Genomic DNA, 7,401 nt, shown 5'->3' with positions numbered 1-7,401 from the left:
CCAGAAACATTTTGTTAGAGTCATTCAAAAAACAATTAGCATTTCAAAATGTAGGAGTTATGCCCAAGTAACATGAGCGAATTTCGACTTAAGCATTTAATGAAAACTAATTTTACTTTTTTACCTGTAAGCATAAACAATAACAAAATCATTTATACTTCATTGTATTGTAGAGATTGCCTCCATTTCTATCTATAGTGTATTAATAGTTTTTTTGTATGACATGTGGACATCAGATCATGATTTCAGATTTGTCAATATGAAATTTGGATATGTGTATATATCATTGCTTTACCTTGATCATTTACTAAGTAGCAAAAATGGTCAAACATAAAATTCCAATAGTGATTTAGAAATGATTCAGGATAGTTGCTACGGGCAAAGTTAAACTTATAAGGATTAAAAAAATTGGTAGCTTTATTTACAACTATATTGTGGTTCTTGTATTGCAGGTCCACACATTCTTGCTTCAACCGGAGGTAACCTTCAACAGTTAGTGTGTAGGGTTAAGGGTTGGTGGTTTAGGGTTTAGAGTTGATTTAGGGTTTAGGGTTTATATATAGGGTCTAGGGTTTAGAGTTAGTGTATATGGTTTAGTGTTTAGTGTTTAGGGTTTATGGTTTAGATTTTAGAATTTATGATTTAGGGTATAGAGTTTAGGGTTTAGGGCTTAGAGTTTAGTTTTTACAATTTATGTTTAGAGTATAGATATAGGGTTTAGGGTTTATGGTTTAGTGTATAGGGTATATGGTTTAGGGTTTAGGGTTTAAGGTTTAGATTATAGAATTTAAGGTTTAGGGTATAGGATTTAGGGTATAGGGTTTAGTGATTAGGGTTTAAGGTTTAGATTTTAGAATTTATGATTTAGGGTTTAAGGTTTAGTGTGTAGGGTTAAGGGTTGATTTAGGGTTTAGGGTTTAGATATAGGATTTAGAGCTTAGTGTATAGTGTTTAGGGTTTAGTGTTTAGGGTTTAGACTTTAAGGTTTACATATCTTTGTTTCGTGTGTTCCCCGGAGGAATTCGATCTCTTCAATCTCGGGATACCACCTAAATAACTATAACAGCGGCCAGATTTTAGATTTATGGTTTAGGGTTTAGGGTATATGGTTTAGGTCTTAGGGTTTAGTTTTTGCAATTTATGTTTAGAGTATAGATTTAGGGTTTAGGGTTTAGTGTATATGATTTAGTGTTTAGGGTTTATGGTTTAGTTTATACGGTTTAAGGTATATGGTTTAAGGTTTAGGGTTTAGATTTTAGAATTTAAGGTTTAGGCCGGAACTGGAAGATCATTTCGAGATCTTCGAACATATTCGAGGGTTTTAGATTAGGGTTTAGGGTTTAGATTCTAGGGTTTATATTTTAGAGTTTAGTGTTTAGATTTAGGGTTTAGGGTTCAGAGTTTATAGGGTTTAGAGTTTAGGGTTTAGATTTAGAGCTTAGGGTTTAGATGGTAGGGTTTAGGGTTACAGTTAGGGTTTAGAGTTTATGTTTACGATTTAGGGTTTAAATTTAGGGTTTAGGGTTTAGAGTTTAGGTTTAGGGTTTTGGGTTTAGATTTAGGGTTTAGGGTTTAGGTTAGGGTTTAGTTTTTGGATTTAGGGTTTAGGTTTAAGGTTTTGAGTTTAGATTTAGGGTTTAGGATTTAGATTCTAGGGTTTAAATTTTATGATAAGGGTTAGTGTTTAGATTTATAATTTAGGGCTTAGGGTTTACATTCCAGGGTTTATATTTTGAGGTTTAGGGTTCAGAGTTTTTGGGGTTTAGAGTTTATATTTAGGGTTTAGGGTTTAGGGTATTGGGTTTAGATTTTAGGGTTTATAGTTTAGATTTAGGGTTTTGGGTTTAGATTTAGCGTTTTGGATTTTGGTTAGGGTTTAGGGTTTAGATTCTAGGGTTTTGATCTTAGGGCTTAGGGTTTAGATTTAGTTTTTAAATCAAAGGGTTTAGAAGAGTTTAGGGTTTAAGGTGTAGGGTTTAGATTTTATTGTTTAGATTATGGTGTTTAGGGTTTAGATTAGGGTTATCTAATATTATCATATGTGATCTGTGTAATCTGTACATTAATTTTACTAATTAAACCTGTAATCTGTATATTATGATGTATTTTTACTATAATTATTTATGGTGTTATTTTAAATCTGTATATTTAAACAAATTGTATTTAAGGTTACATATAAATCTCCTAATGTACTTTTACTTTTGATTTTACAGGGAAATAAAATAAGAGCTACAGTTTACAAAAATATAATGAGTTTTTACTCATACCTTAAAAGACGGTAGTTTTGTTGAAATTACCAACTTTGATGTGATACTCGACAAAGATGAATACAAACTTGTGGACCACGAATTTAAAATCAGTTTGTTGAAAAAAACTATATGATCTTATGTTTATATAATCATAATCTTCTGTAATTCTAAACAAATTGAAGATATAAATATGTTACAAATAGTAGTTGTATGGCAAGCTCGACTTCAGATAGTTCATCTTATGTTGTTAGATTGTTTGGAGAATATGAAACTTATAGGCAATTAATAGCAAACAAACAAAAACTATATAATATTGTATTAATAAATTATTTGACCCTTCAAAAATCTCGCGAAATCGCGGATCTTTAACTAGTATACATTAAAAGATAGTCTCGATTAGCTAATAATTGTTTTCAAAACCCCCTTAATTACCGTTAGATTAGAAAATTACATCATAATACCCCTTATCCAACGGTCCTTAATCATCCCCTTAATCAACATTGTTAATTAACACCACATTCTTAATCATTCTTAATCAACATTGTGCCCTTTAATACCCTTAAAAAAAACTACGCGGACCTTATCTGATTCATTAACACCACATTCATATGCATAAACCCTAACTTGCTCTCTTCAAAGAGATCTCTGGATAACGATTTAAAGAGATCTGATTCAAAACTTGTCTCCATTCGATTAGGGTTTTCAAAAAATAAAATCACGACGCAGTTTCAATTCACCGCAAGATTTAAAATTCACGATGCAGTTTCAAGTATCGATTCAAATTCAAATTTCATTGCAAGGTTCTTTAAACTTTAATTGTTTCTTGAATCTATGTTTTTAGGTTAATCAACAGATGATTGCACATCAATATTCATCGCATGGTTTTGAGATCGATTGACTTGATTCATAAAGATCGAACTTGAAGATAATTGTACTTGAAGTCATTGACTATTATAATTTTTATTACTGTGGAAGTGTTAATTTTTCGGATATAATTTTTGTTCACTTGGTTATATTATATCTGTAACGTCCCGGTATATAGTATTTATGATTGCAAGTTTATCAACCCATTGACTCTATTTTATGACATTTCACGTAGTTTATTTAAATTGGTTGAATATTTATTGTTCAAATGTGTCTTTCAGGCTACTCACGTCAAATCATCATCATTAGTAGTGTTGTTGCTGTCAGAAACCCAGTTCCATTTCATCAGGTTCGTCGGAAACTCTCATCCCTTACAACTATTTTCCGTTGGTATATCGAACCCTGAACTTGATATACGTGATGTTGATTTTGAAAAAGGAAGCACTAATTGCAACTGTTTTGCAAGTTTTTTAAGTTAACAATAAAGCAAAATAATAATTAATGTGCGTTTGTGTTTTGTGTTTTGTTTGTTGTTCTTCTCCTTATTTGATTTGATTTCTAATTTTTCTCTTGCAATAATATGTGCATCTGTATACAAATATTTGCAATACTATATATTTTAAACTTTATGTTTTTATTTATATAAAAGAACGGGTGTATAAGTATAACTTCACAATTTGGGTTTAATAAGCAAACTCACAATATATAATAACTGAAGGTCGAATTTATAGGTTCTTCAACATTAAGGTAAAGCGTTTTCTGTGTTGTTATTCTAGCATACCGTGCTAATCGTTTAACTTTTATTTTGTGTTTTTTTAATGAATCAGTTGTGGCATGTTTTTAAGTTCATCTGAAGATAAAACAGGGATATTCGATCAAATTGAGAAGAAAATAGAAAGAGCTACAATGTTCCCTAGAAGTCATGGAGAGGTATTCAGATTAAAGTACCATAAAGAGATTTTCGGATTCACTTTTTAGGTTCATGGTTATATGTTGGTTTGAAATTTAACACCTTGCAAGTTTGGCGTAATTATATCACTCACAAAACTTAAGTCGTTTGATTGAAATATGTTGTTATTTCCAGCCATCAACGTTTTAAGGTATGAGATCAGGCAGAGGTACAATTCAGTATAATTCACATTATGATGCTTTCAACCCTACCGTAAACGATTCACAAAAGTGTCAACGGGTACGTCATATACTAATACTAAACCTTATTATAGTGCAACTTTTAAGTTTATGCACCATCACTTATTGCTATTTCTGTGTATATGACATTGTGTAAATTCTTATTCTTTGTGATGGTCACAAATATGATTCTATTACGAAGTCGAGATGTCCCTTTAAGATTCTATTCTAACCAACCTTTAAGCAACATGATTTGTTGAGTTATCTGTTTTGTATACCAAATTAAGCATTGTAAAAAGAATGATCATGTACATAAGTAAGGCCATTGAATGACAAAGTCAAGTAAATGACTAAGATAAGTGATAATAAGTTTTAACCAAGTAGTGCTTTATATAGGAGTAATTTAGTTTATTTATTCATAATTTAGTTTTTCATGAATGCCTTCGGTTAAGAATGTCTTATATACCGATGTTATGTCTTCCCAAATCATGACCTTAGTGTGTTAACCACCATCCCTGATTACTTTTGATCGGTTGGTTGTATCAGCAACTCATTACTTGATAAGTCAAACATAAAGTTAAAGCTAGCTACTGAGAATGCAAAGCTTCTTTTATCCAATCAATAAAGGAAACTCAGTCTCCAGGTTAGAATTTGAGACCACTTTAATACCATTAAAATGGAAAGTAAGTGGCTGTAAAGTTATACATTGGATTGATAATCGAGACGTTGTGACTGCTGTCAAAAATAAAAGTTTGTATTTTGTGTGTTGTTAACGGTACATCTGTATGTATTTATTCAAAAGTTAACAAGATTTAGCTAATGTAACCTGATCTTTCTTACTTCATAATTGCATTGTAGGAACTTTAGATGGCACCTGCAGTTTTTATGATATCATAGGTATAAGTTTTACCATGTTTGTTGTGAATCATGATGATGCCGTTTTTATAATGTTGTTGTTGAACCTTAGATGGAAACTGCATTTTTATGATATCATAGATATTAATTCTACCATGTTTGCAATGAATCGCTATGACGCAATTTTTATTATGTCGTCGTTGAACCTTAGATGGAAACTGCTCTTTTTAATACCCTGTTCGCAATAAATCACAACGATGCAATTTTTATTTTTTCATTGTTACTTACCGGTTACTTTATATAACTATCAAACAGTCAAACTCTTATTTACATCAACAACAGCAACTTCTTAAGCTTATGTATGAATGGGCAGCTATATCTCAATAAGCATTTTCTATTACAACAATTTCACCAGTGATTTTCTATTGATAATTTACATAACTCAAGCTTTTCTCTAACAGTTTCATTTTTTGACTATTTTCAGGAACAGAAAATAGAACCTATAATATCTTCAGACTGGTGCTATGAAGGATGTCCGACATGCAAAAGAACGCTAATCGGAAACCCAACTGATCTCGAATGCCCCGACTACAACATCAAAGATGACTACGGAGGCTAATATTTCCCCTGGTTAGTACATATACAAAAACCTTTTAAAATAAAACAAATTTATGATATTCTACAGGTGTTAATCTATGGTTGCTGCTCATCGATACCTAAGGCAACTTATCATCTACTTATTTGATTGGTTTTGATAAAGGGGTCATCAACTTTCAATGGGCATAGGGGATACCATCAGAGCCGGTGATGTACAATTAATTGATCAAACTTTTGAGTAACTCGCTTAAACGAATTAGGGTGAAAATGGGTTATTTTCAGCTAACTTTTGATTTTCTAAAGTTTTATACTTCATTGTATTTATATTAATGGAGTAAAGAGCTGGTGGACTTTCTCTTATGTGAGTGGAAAATTATTTAACCCTTCTTCATTTTAAATAAATACCTCATTAAAGGGTAAACATCAATGACGTTATTGTCAATTCACAACTACCTTAAATTATTAGTGTCGTTTAACACTCTATGAGAAACACGTCAAACAACTTACGACTTACATCCTATTCGGTATCAAATTGTTAGATATGACTTAAAACTTTTTTTTGGTGCAATTAAACTCCAATATTACTTATGTTTATTATCTACTTTCATGTCAAGAGATTAATGACATTAACAAATTTGTTGGACACTACACCAAAGAATTGAGAAAATCAACAAAAAGTTATATTATCGCTGACTGCAACTTTATATGTCGAACTTATTAGCTGTTACTTTCGAATTTAAGTCCATTACTTTATTCTGAACAAGATTTTTTATTTATGCTTTTACACATTTGAACTTTTGGAATGTTTATGGTTTAGTGTATAGGGTTTAGGGTATAAGGTTTAGGGTTTTATGGTTTAAGTTTAAAGTTTAGGTAAGAATGTATCTGGTTCAATTTTTCTTGCCTTCGTTAAGCCACCTTTTTCTAAAAGGGATTGGGGTTTAAGGTATAGGGTTTGAGGTTTAGGGTTTAGTGTGTAAGTTTAAGGGTTGATGGTTTAGGGTTTAGGGTTTCGATATTGGGTTTAGGGTTTGGAGTTTAGTGTATAGGGTTTCGAGTTTAGTGTTTAGGGTTTATGGTTTAGACTTTAAGGTTTAAGGTTTAGATTTTAGAATTTATGATTTAAGGTTTTGGATATAGGGTTTCGGGTTTCAGGTTTTGTTTTTACAATTTATGGTATAGAGTATAGATATATGGTTTAGGGTTTTGTGTATAGGATATAGGGTTTAGGTTTAGGGTTTATGGTTTAATGTATAGGGTTTAGGGTATATGGTTTAGGGTTTAGCGTTTAGGGATTATAGTTTAGGGTTTAGGGTTTAGATTTTAGAATTTAAGGAAGGTTTAGGATTTAGGGTTTAGAGTTTAGGGTATAAGGTTTAGGGTATAGGGTTTATGGTTTAGAGTTTAGTGTGTAAGGTATAACGTCGGTGGTTTGGGGTTCAGGGTTGGTTTAGGTTTTAGAGTTTAGAGTTTAGATATAGGGTTTAGAGTTTAGTGTATATGATTAATGATTTAGTGTTTAGGGTTTACAGGTTAGGGTTTAGATTTTAGAACTACAAAGTAATATTAGAACTATAAAGTAATTGTGACTATGAGTGTCTCGATCTGAACAACAAGACTCATATAATGGGTTTGGAGTAAGAAAAAAGATCAAAGAAAAAGTATGTTCCTAAAGGGTGGCTAAAGTTCTTAACTGTAAATGGGTATG

General features: G+C 31.4%; 1 long non-coding RNA gene across 5 annotated transcripts; it reads left to right on the top strand.

The window, feature by feature from the left end:
* Positions 1-3,388: 3,388 nt before the first annotated feature.
* Positions 3,389-6,216, top strand: LOC139840103 (uncharacterized). Of its 5 annotated transcripts, none has more exons than XR_011757238.1 (4): positions 3,389-3,462; positions 3,941-4,043; positions 4,198-4,302; positions 5,581-6,216. It is a non-coding gene; the product is annotated as an uncharacterized lncRNA (long non-coding RNA). The 5 variants fall into 5 exon arrangements; XR_011757235.1 differs by having other exon boundaries at positions 3,941-4,091; XR_011757236.1 differs by adding an exon at positions 5,100-5,138 and having other exon boundaries at positions 3,395-4,091.
* Positions 6,217-7,401: the final 1,185 nt, after the last annotated feature.

This window comes from Rutidosis leptorrhynchoides, chromosome 4 (assembly GCF_046630445.1).
Source record: "Rutidosis leptorrhynchoides isolate AG116_Rl617_1_P2 chromosome 4, CSIRO_AGI_Rlap_v1, whole genome shotgun sequence".
Lineage (NCBI taxonomy): Eukaryota > Viridiplantae > Streptophyta > Magnoliopsida > Asterales > Asteraceae > Rutidosis > Rutidosis leptorrhynchoides.
This window is presented reverse-complemented; position numbering and strand designations above follow the sequence as displayed.